The sequence below is a fragment of the Canis lupus genome, chromosome 4, assembly GCF_011100685.1.
Source record: "Canis lupus familiaris isolate Mischka breed German Shepherd chromosome 4, alternate assembly UU_Cfam_GSD_1.0, whole genome shotgun sequence".
NCBI classification, from domain to species: Eukaryota; Metazoa; Chordata; class Mammalia; order Carnivora; family Canidae; genus Canis; species Canis lupus.
The window spans coordinates 41,592,717-41,608,189 of NC_049225.1; the positions used below are offsets into that span (position 1 = coordinate 41,592,717).

Genomic DNA, 15,473 nt, shown 5'->3' on the forward strand with positions numbered 1-15,473 from the left:
GGGGGAAAGAATGCCAGACTCCATTAATCATACTGCTTTGGGAGGGGTTGAGAGGATATAGGAGGAATGAACATTTCTGCAGAAGAAGATGAAACAATGCATTGGCCCTCCTCACTAGCCTCTGCCTTCTCCCTAACAGGTTTAGTAGCGTTCATAGAAGATGTTTCCAGAATAAGTCAAAAGGGACTGAAAGGGACAGAAATCTGATGTTCAAAATTGTGAAATCACTTAATAAATGTTAGAATGTAGCAACTGTAACTCTTGATGAAAACCCTGGAATCCAGTAAGGGGCTCAAGCGTCCTGAATTAGAGCAGTATGTGTTGTTCCTATTCCCCTTCCTAATAGAGTTCTAATTCCCTCTTGCAGGATTCTGTTCTCCACTGCGCACAGTCTACTGTATCTGTTCTAAGCTGCCCCTCACCACACCCAAGCCTACAATCTGAATCTTACACAGACCCAGATGCTGGGATGGTGGGGCTCCTCCGACAGTGGCTTCCTGACCAGCTATTCACACTCTAAATGGAGAGACGCCCCATTACACATATCTCCACTGCCTGTGTCTTCTGTGAGGCAGTAAGCTCCTAAAGACCCGGCATTCTCTCTTATTTGCTAATGTATGTCCCAACGCCTAGCAAGATCCCTGAACATAGGGATGCCTGGGTGGCTCAGTGGTTGAGCGCCTGCTTTCGGCTCAGGTCATGATCCTGGGGTCCAAGGATTGAGTCTTGCATCGGGCTCCTTGTGGGGAGCCTGCTTCTCCCTCTGCCTGTGTCTCTGCCTCTCTCTCAGTGTGAACCTCTGTCTTCTCATCTATAAAATGATACAATCACACTTCCCAGGATGGTTGAGAGGTTTAAATGAGACAATGGATGTGAGAGTGCTTTATGAATTGTAAGTAATATGCAGAGGGTAATTACTCTCTTCACTAAACTAAGGATCTTCCTTAGGTTGATAATAGGCCTGGATAATACAAATAAAAGTTCATCCTAGCATATAATTAGTGTCATGATGAAGTAGGCATTGTCCTTACCCCAAAATAGTCTGTGATTCAATGTCTGTGTCAAGTTAAAAGTCACAGAAAACTTAATTCAAAAATAAGGAGAATTTGTTGACTAAAGATACTACAAAGCTTTTGGTCTTGCTTTAGGTAAGGTTCGATCAAGGTGCTTGCTTAGTGTTAAATGACATCACTAAGGATCTAGTTTCTCAGCAGAAAGACTGTAGCTAAACACCAATTGGTGGCTTGGTGACTGAGTCATAATAAGATATAGAATGTTTTTGTTGAAAAAAAAATTGCTCTTAACCTCACATATGGAACAAATAGAAACTTCGATGATTCAAGAATCAGGATCTTTGGTTGCATAGGACAGAACTAACTTAGGCAAAAGAAATTTATTGGTAGAACTGATAGAGAGGCCAGTGAATAAGGCTTGGAAATGGACAGAAATCAATGATTGGCAAGGCCAGCTCCAGAAGGGCCTTTTAAGCACTGTAAAGAATATGAAGGTCAATGAGAAAGCAGCCTGAGAGTGACATTGCTTATATTGGCATTTTAGAAAAGTCCCTCTGGCTGAGCCTGCAGGAAAGATGGAAGGGAGAAAGAGCGAAAGAGGAGGCCAAAGATGAGACTTTTGCTGTGGTCCAGGTAAAAGGCGAGAGAGGCCCAGACTGGGCAGTAGTGAAGCAAAACTGAACAGTGTAAGGACCCCCAGAGATGGTAACAAAGGGAATCAATGGGATATGGAGGCTGATTGGATGTGGCAAGAGTCAAGAGCTCCCTGCAGGGTCCAAGACCAGGAGCAGAGTTTAGCAACTGCACCATTCACTAAAATGGGGGGCATGAAGAGAAGATGGCTTTACCCCACTGGGTCTTGAGTAAGAGTGGTATAGCTGGCGCCATTTGTCCTGCAGAAGGCCTAGGCCAGGCAGTCTGCCCATGGAACCGGCCAGAGAGGGATGGGCTAGAGAAGGATGCCCAGTTTGGTATCGGACGTCAGGGTAATTCCAAACTCTTTTGGGTACAGCGATGGGCCTCCAGAGCCAAGTTCTGGGATGCTCTCTGCCTCTGGCTTCCCGCCATGGGCATCATCTGCAGGGAATATTCAAAGATGTAAACATGATGATTTCATCAAGGTCCAAGTGTCAGGGGACACATGTGCAGGCGATGGCAGCCCATCAAACTGTGGAAATTCTGACCGGGGAGGTTCAGACACAACAATGTGGAGGCTTCCCTCCCCCGCATCCCCTCTGGCCTGCGCCCAGTTCTCAAACGTGGTTAATTAATGTAATGAATTATGACAAACGTGTATGGCGCCTCTGATTTGCTGACAGCTGATACAAACAGAGGTAGTGGCCAAGAATCCCAATGCGTACATTACACACACACACACACACACCACAACTCCACCAAAAATAGCTTGCAACTGGGTTTGTAATTCAGTGACTTTTCCATCTGTACTGGAACATGGCAAGAAGTGGCTGTTGCTGCAAAGGGTAAAGGGAAAAAATGGAAGTATGTTGCTCTCGATTTTTTACATTATAAAGCCTCCTTCTCCATACCACTGCCTCTCTCATGACATACATTCACTGGTTACTTTAGCCAACCCTGCATTCCATAAAGGAAGACAACCACATTCACTGAGGCCCTACTATGTGCCAAGGGTTTTCTCTACTAAGTTCGAACTCTTTGGGTTGCAAGCAACAGAATTCCCATTGAATTCTCCTAGGGTAAAACAAAAGGGGCTGGGATGTAGAAAGGACTTGGAAATATCTCATAATCAAACAAAAATGGAATATTCAAACCATAAGAAAAGCAGAGAAATTGCTAGAGCCAGTGACGCAAACCCCCACCAGAGATGAAAGTGGGCTCTTTCTTTATCCATCTATCTTATAGCCATGGATTCTGTATATGTGAATTCACTTACTTGTTAAAATTTATTTGCAACCCCCAAATCAACATTTGTAGCATTTTCACAGTCATTCGTGGATATGTGCAGAGTGGTAAAAAATTTGAGTCATCCAACACACACATTCCCAGCTTAGGTCACATGAGGTGGCCAGCTCGTCTCTGCTCTCATAAAGTAAACAATTGTCCTTGTCATTGTCTATTTAGTGCCACGTTTTTCTCATTTTAGTGCTTTTTGATGGTGATTTCACTGTTGAAAATGGTCCCCAACCATAGTTCTGAAGAACTGCTTAGCAATCCTAAGTGCAAGAAGGCTGGGATGTGCCTTACGGAGAAAACACATGTGCTAGATCAGCTTCATTCAGGCATAAGGTATGGCATGACTGACCTTGAGTTTAATGTCAGTGTGGATAAACAATGTATATTAAATGAGGTGTCTTTAAACCAAAACACAAATAAAACAAGGTTATATATTGATGAGCTAATGAAAATGTTACAACCAGGGGCTTACAGGAACCTTGCCCTGGATTTCCCCTAGGAGCAATGGGTCAGTGGTCACTAATTCAGTTTGTGGCCAGTTTATAGAATATAACTACCATGAGTAATGAGAATTGACTAAATCTGCTATTTTTCCTTTTTTTTTTTTTTTTTTTGCCTGCCTCTGTCAGTCTAAGTCAGTGTCCTTGGTAGGGCAAGGAATAGGCCAACAGCTCTCAAGCCTCGTGTTTCATAACATCGGCCACTGGAGTGGGGCTGTTCATGATTGGGAAAATCCTGACCAATTGAATACAGTGGGAGTAGGGAAGGTCATATATACATGGCATCTCCCAGAGAAACCACATAAAGCACAGAAACAGTAGTTCCTAAAAGAACACAAGTCCATGTGATTGAAAAAAGACTGAACAGATAAACGTACACACACATATGCACACATATGCACACTTGCACATTATTTAATTATCATTGTGCAAGTTTTACTGTATCCACACACCACTACCAACTAGTTTTCCTAAATTAACTCTTTTTATTTCTTAAATACATTCTAAAGGAAAATTTGCATTTCTGTCATATATAAAAACATATAAAATTCAAGATAAACTCATAACTATCAAAATAAAAACTAATGTTCACCCATGATGTTAGTCTGTGAACCATCTAAAACTCTCTCCCCTGAAACCAAGCACATGTTTAGGATCAGAGGTTCTTGTTTGTGTCTCTGTCCCTGGACTGGGAGCTCCGTTCAGGGGGGGGAACTCGTTCACTTCAGCCTGGCACAAGGTCTGGCACAGAGTGAATACTGAATACACATTTTATATCTACACTAAGATGGCGTTACCTGCATCTCCCTCCCAGGTACATTTGGAGAATAAACAGGAATAAGAAGAGGACCCCCCTCAGGGGGAATGGAAGGACAGAGGGTGGCAAAGAAGGGACATGAGGTGCTGCCTAACCTGGCCAAATGCTGTCTTACCTCCCCTCTGAGAACTAGGCCTTCCATACACTTACTATGTACACTTCCTATTTTCTCACCACCTTTGTCTACATGCCTTTCCTAAAATGCCCTTTCCCTCTCCTTGGGACACATTCTTCAAATTCTCTCTCCTCCATTACATCAGTTGGGAAGCCTTCAGCAACCAATTAAAAAAGACTTAAATACAAGAACGTTTTGTTGTATCAGACAATGAGAATTCTCAAGGAAGGCCTCACAGGGCTAAATCCAGCAGCTGTACAATGACATCAAGGACCCAATTTTATTCCATCACTTTGCTCTTCCATTGTCTGTGCAGCACCTGGTTTTCCTCACGGTAGCAAGATGGCTACAACAGATCCAGCCACCACATCCTCACCAAAATCCAGACTCAGAAAAAAGGATCATGACTTCCTTATGTATGTTTACAAGAGCTAAGAAACTTCACCTGGCACCACTACCTGCATATTTCCCCTCATAGTTCATTGGCCAGACTATAGTCATAGGCCCCTTATTAAGCCAAACACAGGGACAGGGAATGCAATTAGTGACATTGGCTTTGATGAATTAAGACTCAGCTGCTGAGGATGAAGATGACACAAGGCTTCTCTGAAGTCCCCCAGGGGAGCAGGGAACATGAACCAAGTCTGTAGTCTGTAGTGAAAAGTCTCCCACCTTTCTTTTAAACCATTCGTTTAAACCCTTTAAATAGCCATCTTTCAGGCCACTTGGATAAAGACCCTTTTTGGTCTCAGAAGCCTTATGTCTAAAGGTTCAAATGCTTCCACTCTTTTCTCCCCTTCTAGACTCTTCTGCAAAAAGATCACTCCACACCATCTAGCTCCTTCGTTTGGACCTGTTGGATTACTTTGCCCTTATCACACTGCAGTGTGATTTGTAACTTATCTGTCTCTGTCACTAGGCTGTGAGATCCTTTCGGAATGGGCCAGATTGTACTAGGATCTAAAGGCCAGGCCTGCCTAACACCTGCCTAAGGTGGTGTGTGAATGCTAGTTACACTGAGTTTACCAAATTCGAGTGTGAGAGCAAAGAGGAGGGGTAGGAAGAGGGAGAGAGAAGCAAGAAGGACAGAGAGAAGAGGACAAAGCGGTGAATAAAATACAGGCTTTGGCTGCAGACAAAACATAGGATGCCTGAAGAGCCAATTCACTAACTGGGGCGGAGATACAATTGTGGGAAATAATCATTTGTTAACTTAAATAAACCCTTTTACCTCAATTAGGTGTGCTAAAATACAAAGTATTGACTCAGCCTGGAGAGAAAAGGAGAAGTTCAAACCCACCACCACTTCATTAGCAGGCACTAATTGCCCCAAGGCTTAGGTCAAAGGTTATGGCAGGATTAAAACTGACAGTGAAAACAAAAGCAAGGCCTTGACTCCTGAATTAGCTAATTGCTCCTCTCTTCTGCTTTATCCTGGCTTTTCATGGACGTGCTCTCCTGGCTGGCAGGTCCCTCTGCCCAACAAAGCGCTACTCGCAAACCTCCCCTGGGTTACCTGAACCCTCATTACACTCAGACCTCACCCTAGACTGTCTGGAGGTGCAGAAAGCAAGTGTTCGAATGTACAGGAGGTCGAGGGGAGAAAGGAAGTTGAAGAAACTTGGCAGAGAACCTGTCTTCAAAACCACAGCACTAGAGGAGCGCTTGCTATGTCCCAGGCACTGTACGAACTGCTTCATAAGAACCACCTCATTCCACCCTCTGTGAACCCTGACATTCTCTGCTAAAATGAAGCCAGGATCTGAAAGAAGTAGCTGATCCTGGGGTAGGAGGTGGGAAATGTGCAAGATCAACTGGGGACATCTTGCCCAGGAAGCAAAGAAGCCATCCGAATGCTAGGACAACAACAAAAGAACACAAGAGCCATCCAAAGGAGCACTTACTGGCCAAAGAAAGGTAGGGGAGCTTGACCTTCTAAAAGAAAAATGACGGCTATGGATTGAAAGACATTAATTAAGTTTTTGATAATTCCCATGGTAATACTGAAAAAAATGCATTGGTCATCTTTGGAGGATGCCCGTTAACTAACTATTCTGAATGGTGGTAACTAAAGAGAAAGAATCAAACATCTGCCTTTCCTATATGAATTACCTTTGGGGTAACCGAACTGTTCATGGTAGAAAGTTCTTAGTTCGTAGGGGGCTCCTAGCTGACTAACACAGCAGAAATGAAAGAATTAGAAATTCATTATTTTGCCCCCCTCTGGAAAGAATGGATCTAGGACAAGTTTTCTAAGCCTCAGCACAAGTAATGTTCAGAGCCAGATAACTCTTTGTTTTCAGACCTGGCCTATATATTATGTTTATTCAGCAGCACCCCTGGACTCTGCCCCTAGATGCTAGTGGCAGCCCCCTGGTTGTGACAACTGAAAGCGTCTCCATACACTGCCACGTGTCCAGGGAGACAAAGTCACCCTCACTGGGAACCACTGATGCAGACCACCTTATGGCAGCTAAAACCACAAGGTGATATCTAGGAGGAACAGAACCACGCCTGGTTCTTCAGATCCTCCAGAGGTACTTGAGGCAGTACCCACCACAATCATCGATGTCTTTCAGCCTGGGCCCCCAGGCTCCCCCAACAAAACAGAGACCTAAGGTGAATCTTCTGGTGACATTGCTCGGGTTTTGCCAACCAAGTTGCCACTCCTCTAATCGTAAATCCTCTCCTGGCCCTTTTCTGTGCTCTTCTGAAGCCTATAACTCTCTCCAGCCAGGTCTTTGTACATGCTGCTTCTTCTGCCTAAAAGCTTACTCCTCCTACACCCGCCAATTCCTGCCAACACTTTCTTATTCTTCAGGTCTCAGGTTCCATGGCTCTTCCTCTGGGAAGACCTCTCTGCTTCCCACTTTGTGCTACGCTTGTCCCTTGAGTCATGTGTCACAATGTGTGGTCACTGTGAACGGTCTGTCTCCTCAGTAGCACTTGCAGGGGCAGAGACCTTGCCAGATTCATTGTTTTATCTCCCAGGAAGCCAATATAGAGTAGGCGCTCAGAGAACGGTGCAAGGAGGAGGGAGGGCGGCAGAGAGGCACGACCTGGAGGTCTATTAGTGCTGGTGCAGATAGGGTGAGCGTGAACACAGATGTACGTGCGCCGTGAAGAAGGGCCATGCAAAAATGGGGGCCTACAGAAGCCACAGCCTTAACTCTCTTGCCTCTCTCCCCTCCCAGTCACACCTCCCACCACTGGACCTCACCTTTGCTGGCTCCTGCCACACCTTCACAGGGTTTTGTTCCTCTGTGCCTTTGCGCTTGCTCTTCCTTCTGCGTGGGCTGCCCTTCCTTGTTTTGCAGTTAAACCTCCACTCAGATTTCCAGTCTCCTGATCCCTCACTCCCCGCCCAGTTTGTCCCCTCATGCTCTGAGCATCCAAAACTTCTGAGTCTCCACCTACCCACTCTTTTCTCACTGCATGATGGTCCTCTTGTTCGTAGCACTCAACTGTGAGCTCCCGAAGGGCCACCTCTTAGGGTCCCCACGGGGGGCTATGTTGTGGCACCTCTGTATTCCCAGCTGCAAGCAAGCCAGTGTTTCCAGACTGAGACTGTACTGTCTCTCTGTGGGTGCCGAGTGCATGCATTGGACTAGAATGGGGTCTTCACATTTTTTTTTACTCATAAAACCCATAAGTAATTTTGAAAATTATATCTTTTCAGTAGAATCCATGTCACGCACAATTAAATTCACCTAAATCTAATAAATACTCACTGAGAATGAGTAAGTGAATAGGCAGCAGCAAATAAGAGATATACAAATAAGAGATCTATAGTAGCCAGTAATCTTTCTGCAAAAGTTAAAAGGAAAATATTTCCCCTACAAGTCTAAACAAATGTTCCAGAAAATATAAAGCAATAACTTCCGCCTGATACAAGATCTTTTACTCAAAGATGGCCTGGAGGAAGTAAGCGTGGAACATTTTACCTCCTCCTACTTGATTGGACAAAATACTCCACAGAGACATGGACCAAGAAAAGAATGGATGGGAAACATACCAGGTTCTTTTTCATTGCTGAGAGCAGTGGCAACATAGCAGGTACACTTGTCCCAAACTTGTATTTCCCAGAATGCTTTTTCCAGGTTGTGAATATTGTCATTCTAAGATGGCTTGGTAGATAGATAGGTAAATAGGCATAGGTAGATGGATGAGTTGATGGATAGATAGATAGGCAGGTGGATAGACGGATGGGCAGATAAGGAATAGAACTTATCCATGACTTTGTGTCTCCTGAATAAGATACTTCCATTACCAATATTTCTTTTCCTTTCACAAGATACTCCTTAATAGGGGATGGGTTCTAGAATATTTGGGGAATAAAAGAGGAAAAGTAACTAAAGAAAAATTGCCAGTATACCCCACTGTGCAATATACCTGTGTTCAGAATAACCCAACATGTACCAAAACAAAATGCACAATTTGCCCTGTGACAGAATAGACAAATATTAAGACAGGGACAAGCACAAAGACTTTGCCCAGATTCATGGTGCCGTGGTTAAAGGGAGTTCCCCACACTAGGATCCCTTCAATGCATGATCTGGAGTTTCCTACTCTCCAGATAATGGTCACAGTTGAGATGCACGCAGGGTGAGAAGCGCACCTCCTACCGGAAAGTGCAGGAGGAACTTTGTAGAAAGATTGGGGTAAAGGGGAGCCTGCCAACCACAGGAGCATCCCCCAGCAGATCAATCTAGGGGAAAGCACTCAGGAAAGTTGATTTCCTCAAGATGATAGTACCCATGAATCTCTTGAAAAGCCCTTGCATAGCCTGGGGTGTAGTGTCCCCAGTCTGAAGTCCTGGATGGGAACACATAGCATTCAATGATGGGTGGAGAGAATGAGGGTAAGGCAGGCTAGTAGTTCTTTTTTTTTTTTTTTTTTTTTTCAGGCTAGTAGTTCTTAAAGAATCCTAGGCCAGCAGCAGCAGCAGCCCTTGGCAACTTGCAAATTCTTGGGCCCACCCCCAAGCCTATTGCTGTGGAACTTACAGGAGTGATGCTCAGCTATCTGTATCTGAACTAGCCCTCCTGGGGACTCTGATGTACACCCATGTGGACAAGCACTGGCATTGACTTTTCTGGCTTTTGCCCCTTTTCTTCTGGTAAGAACATTTCCACATTCTTTTGGGAAACCACCCCTTCTTTGACTTGCAGACCTTATTTTTGGGTGGATTGGCCCATGTCTCGCCAAATCCAGCTCCAGGATCCGGCCATGACCTACATCTGGCTACTTTAACTATTCTGTTATCCTGATCACAGTGATTGGCTCAAGGATATGCAAGAGAGAGAACTGATCCAATGAGAATCAGTCCTGGGACCTTTACTGGAGCCTCTGGGAAAAGTATGTTCTCTTTCTTCTGAAGCTATTAAGCCAGTAGGATATAAGCCTGGAACTACAGGGAAAGCCCTCTGGAGAACGAAGCCAACTCAGCAGAAAGCAGAGAGTAGAAGATTGCACTTGGATCCAGCTTTGCCTGAAGCCTGATGCCGGTACATTCTCTTACTGGCTTAAGTAAGTTTTCATATGTTTCTGTCACTTGTAACTGAAAGAATCCCAAATAACATAGGGAGAGAAGTAGAGCATTGGGAGGAATGGATAGGTAAGATACTAGAATATAACAGACCTAGTTTCAAATCCTGGCTTCCCTAGTTAATAACTATGCGACTTTGAATAGGTCACTTCTCTGATCCTCTAACCTTGTTTAAAACAAAGGTGACACTAACTCCTCTGGATGCTGCTATGTGGTGTAATAATAGTCCTATGCAGGATCTGGGAGTCAGATGAACTTGAGCAGATGAACTTGAGACTGAGCTTCAGTCTCCTCTTTGGTAGGAAGCAGATAAAAATAGCTATCTCAGGCAATTATGGTGGGAATTAAAGAAGTGGGTAAAATGCCCACACAAAGCTGGTGCTTAACAGATGACCATGAGCCCTATGTGAGGCGGGCAAATGAGACTTCAGTCTGTGACAGACTTTCAAAATCAGCCAGTGCCTCTGATCCACCCCAGGGGGCAATCCAGGGCCTGGCAGCCTCTGAGTGGTCAACCTGGGAGGTTGGAACCTTGAAGGAGTAGCTCCATCCACAAGCAGAGGAGGTGGGCAGAAACTCTAGCAAGTGCTAATTAGGTCTGAGAAGCTACCAGAGGAAGGGGAGGAATGTCTGGCTGATCACTGGCTTGCTCTGCAGGAAGCCACACCACGGGGCTACCTGCCACCTTCCCTCCTGCAAGAGCTGGCAACCTCAGCCAGGAGGCCAGGCAGTTCTGGGACAGGACAGCCGAGGGTGAGCCTCACCGACATCTGGTCCCAACTCCTCGCATAATGTTTGTAACAGATCCACTACCTAATTGCATGGTTGGGGAGCAGCCTTCACATCTTATCACCTAATTCACTATTGTTTCTTTGGAAGCCCCAATCCTGTGCCTGGGAAAGGAGGGCTCTGCCCCTTTATGGGGTTTCAAGCCCCGGTCATCCCAGCCCCGTCTTGTTAGGCTCCAGCTGTGTGGGCAACTGAGGAGGGCATCTCCATCCCCTCCCAAACTTCCTGCATTCAGCCTGGGCCTTTACTGCCTCCCCTTGCCCAGGCTCACCTGGTTTGGTGAGAACACCCCCAGATACCACCTCTCCTGGGTGTCATGTCCTTCCCTCCCAATAGGGAGGGGCACTTTATTTCTCTTGCCTCAAGTTTTGGGGCTTTATTGCCCTCTCTACGCCCCACAAAGGGATGAAGAGGAACAGTGAGGAAGTAGTGGAAAGTGGAAACAGGGAAGCCCGGGTTCACATCTCATCTCTGTCACTTGCTACCGTGGGACCTGGGTCCAATCACAGTCTTCTACGAGCCATAGTTTCCCCATCTGCAAAACAGGCCTCCTAACATGTATCTTGCCAAGTTCTGATACCAGTGAAATGAGATCACAGTAATAGCTAAGGTAGCAAGAGCTCACTCTGCACCAGGAACTATCCCGAATAGGGCATGTGCACAGCTATGATCATAAGGGTCGGTCTAGGGTAGGTGCCCAATGAACTTCCCTCTCCTATGCCAGTGGGCAGGGAATGGGTGGCCATAGAGGGAGGAGGAGACTGAATCCAAACAATGCCCAAAGTTGGGGCAGGTAGGTAGAGAGAGTACCCTCATCCTTAAACCCATTTCTCTCCCTTTTGGGGGCCAGCCCTGCTATTTTTGCACGTTGGCCCCTTGAAATTCTAGGGTAAGGCTCCATCTTTACTCACTTCTGGCATTTGTCACATGGTACCACTATGGGGCTGAAGAGCAGAGGGGTAGGGGCTGGGACCAAGAAACCTCAGCCTTCTCCTCCCTGCTCTCTGCTTTCTTGGGTCAGAGAAGCAAATTTGGGAAGGATGCTAAGAGGAACCTGGCCAGCCACTGAACTGCCTTGAACTCCCTAGAAGAACTCTGACTCATTTCCCTTTGCCATATTCCACTATGTTTATTAATCACTATCATCACTATTCACTGGTCATCTAATGAGCTCTGTCATTAACTCACTGGGTGCCCTGGAGCAAGTCGCTCTTCCTGTCTGGGTTGTGATTGCTTCTTCTCTAAAGTGATGAGGTTAAAGAGAAATGGAGAGAAGACTGAGGGCAAAACACCTGCCTGGGTGTCTTCCAGCTCTTACTGGGCAGGAATAATCCCGAATTATTTACTCTGCTCTCTCTTCTGAACATTACATCGGCCCTGCAAGGTAAAAACAATTGGATTGATGAGGGAGACGTTCAAGGTCACATAGCTGGCAAAGCTGCCAAGCTAAAAATAAACTCAGGTGCCTTGGGTCCCTGGACTCTCTGTGACACTGACTTCGGGAAAGGGTCCAGGGGGTAGGAGAAGAGCTGTCATCAGGGGCCTGGGAATGTGGTCTATATCTGCCTCCTCCCTCTGGTGGGTTGGGAGATGATGGACACCAAGACAGGATAGGGAGGGCCTGAAGTGGGGAAGTCTGAAACCCTGGACAGGTGCCAAGAGCTCCAAGCTCTAGATCAATGACCTGGGCTCAAATCCCAGCTCTTTTATTAACTAGCCGTGTGACCTCAGGCAAGTGACTGTACTTCTCTGAGCCTGCTCCATAAAGTAAGGCTAAAAATGCCCACCCCAAAGACTGTGGGGTAGATTCAATAAGAGTGTGCTAGGTACATAATAGGTGCTCTGAAAGGTTTCCCTACTCAGCCTGACTGTGAAAACACTCTCTTAGCTCCATCAAGCGAGCATCCTAAGACATCATCCGTGGCTGGGAAATCTTCCCGCCAGTCCACTGTGCCTATCATTAACATAGTTCGCATTGCCCAGGAACTATCCAGGAAGCCTGTCTAGAGTAAGCAGAAGCGAGTTGCATCTTCCAAAGACAGGGAGTCTCTAGAGGAGCAGGAAAAGAAAATAATCGCCGGCCCCATTGCTCTATGAGATGGAGCAAAGGCAGGGTGCTGGGTGTGCGGGGAGCCCGCGGCCTGGGAGGCGGTGGGCAGAGCAGCAGCAGCAGGCAGTCCCAGGCTGGAAACTGCCGTCCTGCTCCACACAGTAGCCAGAGCAGTCCCCTGACAGTGTAAGGCATATCACACGTGGCTCCCCATCTTACTCTGAATGAAAGCCCTGGGGGTGGTCTGGCCCCCTCCAAAACTCTGCCTGCCCCACATTTACCATGCTCCACCCCCGGCCCTTCTTTATTCCATGATGGGCCTCCAGGCCTTAGTACTCTCTGTTCCCTCTGTCCAAAATGCTCTTCCCCTCCGTGTCTGCCTGTGCACTCCCCTGCTCCCCCCATTTCCATGAGCACTCTAGCTAAAACAGCATCTCCATTCCTTTCCATCCCCTCACCCTATTTTAGGATTTACCACTATCTGACATATTTTATACCTATTTGGTTTATTTCTGATTTTCTCCAGTGGAATGTAAGCTCCCTGAGGGCAGGGGCTCTGCTCAGTTCACTGCTGTATCTCTAGCCCCTAGAACAGCATCTGGCACAGACTAAACACCTATTGATTGGATGAATAAATAAATGATTGATTGAATTCTGACTCCACAATTCTCTAGCTTGAATTGCCTTGGGCAGGTCATTTCAATTCTCTGAAACTTTCAGTGCAAAAAATAGTGCACACCCATCTCATAGGGCTATTGTTTAAATTAAATGACAGAGTGTGAAAGGAACTGACACACAGTAGGTGCTTAGTAAATGACAACCACCATCACAACTACTATCCCCAAGGATCTCAGACTCAGTCACCCACTCCCTGAAGCCTTGGCATGTTGATGGTCTCTCTGAGCTTCAGTCAAGAGTACCCATGTCCCACATCGGGACATGTGATGGATGCCCAGGCAGGGCACATAAAGTCCCCAGCAGGCCATCTGAAACACAGTAGGCCCTCACCAAGTAGCAGCTACTACAACTCTGGAGAATGTAGAATTTGGACACCAGCCCCAGCTTTCTTAATCTGTGATCTTGGAGAAGCTGCTAAATGTTTCTGAGCCTCAGTCTCCTCCATCGATAAAATGGGGATAATGATAATATTTTCCTCACAGGTTGTTCTGAGATCACAGTGAGATCATGCATCTGAAAGGGCTTCACAAAGACCCAAGCAAACACGCTGTGACACGGGACAGGCTTCAGTGATGGAGAGAGATCCACATAATGCTGGGAGAAAGGACAGAACCAAGAGTTGTGCATGGCCTGAGCTCTGAGGTGGGTTGCAGAGGGAACACACAGGTCAGAAGCCAAGACCCGGTCCAGCCCCAAGCCCTGTGCAGAGAAGGTGTTCCACCCTCCTCTTTCCTTCCTCTCTGTAGGGCCTCACTGGGGACTTCTCCTGGCCGGTCTTGGCAGGAGGTGGTTTCAAGGGAGGCAGGTGACAGCAGCAGGACCCCACAGGAGGCATCTTCCTCTTCAGTCAGCCTCCTGCCCAATCTGCTTCCCACCCCAAGACTAAGCCAGCCTCTTCCCTACATCCCAACCAGGCCCTGGGAAGACCTAGAAGAAAGGGCCCCTGGAAATTAAAGAGACAGACTCCTTGCACCCTGCCCATGGGAATCTAAGGAGAGAAACACCAGGTCTCCATCCTACCCAGGGCCCTCTGACCCCTCCACCACCAGCCACAGGAGGAGGCCCACTGCTCCTTGCTCAGCCTGTGCTTGGCAGAAATTTGGATGCAGTCTCCATAAATGACTCAAGCAACAATCCCTAGACTGTAAGCTCCAGGAGGCACATGCTTCTTGGGCTGTTTTGATCTTTGATGAATCCCCAGGACCTATAACAGTGCCTGGCACTTAGTAAGTGCTTACTAAATATCTGTTGAATGAGTGGTTCCATCAATAAGTTAATGAATGAAGCAATGAATCAGTGAATCAGTGAAGTTCCCTGGAGGCCGGCACGCTTTTGGTATGTTTTTGGATAAATGCCCAGTGCCCGGTAGAACATGGATGCGGAGCAAATGTACGCGAACGTATGCCTGAATCAGTCATCCAATCAACGACTCGTGAGAACGTAATCTCTGTGAGGGCAAGGATTTCCAGAAGCAGAGGTCTCAGGCTGCATTCCCACAGCCTAGAGCAGTGGGTGGGGCACAGTGCGGTACATTGAGTCAATCAGTGAACGAATGAATGAAGGAGCAAACTAATGAGCGAGGCCCCAGCTCTCAGCACACCAAGCGCGCAGGCCCAGAAGAAGGAAACGCAAAGGGGCCCCCCTGCCCTACCTGAGCCCTACCCCCCGCCACCACTCACCTCATGTTTTTTTTAAATAATTTGTCGATTGTTTTTAATTGTTGAGGCAGTAATACTTGGTTCATGAAACTGCAATATACAGAGAGGTGAAATAAATAGCTTATATATATATAATATATATAATATAGCTGGTTTTAAAATATTCCCTTATCATTGGTGTACTAGGTCACGTGAGTCACGGAAGGTCGATAGCAGCATCCTCCAGAACTGCGAGCAATGCAGGGTCACTAGATTGGACGAGGCCGTCTGTCGTCGGAAGTCGAGGCGCCAGAGAATTCCGAGGGGCACACCTTCCCTGCGCGGTGTCTCGGGACAGCTTGCAGCGGACAATAAATAAATGACTGCAAACCAG

At 46.6% G+C, this 15,473-nt stretch overlaps 1 protein-coding gene and 1 long non-coding RNA gene across 2 annotated transcripts in view; one reads left to right on the forward strand and one right to left on the reverse strand.

Moving 5' to 3' along the window:
- The first annotated feature begins 9,729 nt into the window (after nt 1–9,729).
- On the forward strand, nt 9,730–15,472 carry LOC111095544. The gene is made up of 3 exons (XR_005358197.1): nt 9,730–9,906; nt 13,925–14,084; nt 15,287–15,472. It is a non-coding gene; the product is annotated as an uncharacterized LOC111095544 (long non-coding RNA).
- FGF18 (fibroblast growth factor 18) overlaps nt 11,842–15,473 on the reverse strand; it is a 36,818-nt gene continuing 33,186 nt past the window's right edge. The window contains exons 6-7 of the transcript XR_005358196.1: nt 15,122–15,462; nt 11,842–12,091 (exon numbers count right to left, since the gene is read on the reverse strand). The gene's annotated coding sequence lies outside the window, so the exon portion shown is untranslated. The remainder of the gene's footprint in view (nt 12,092–15,121; nt 15,463–15,473) is intronic.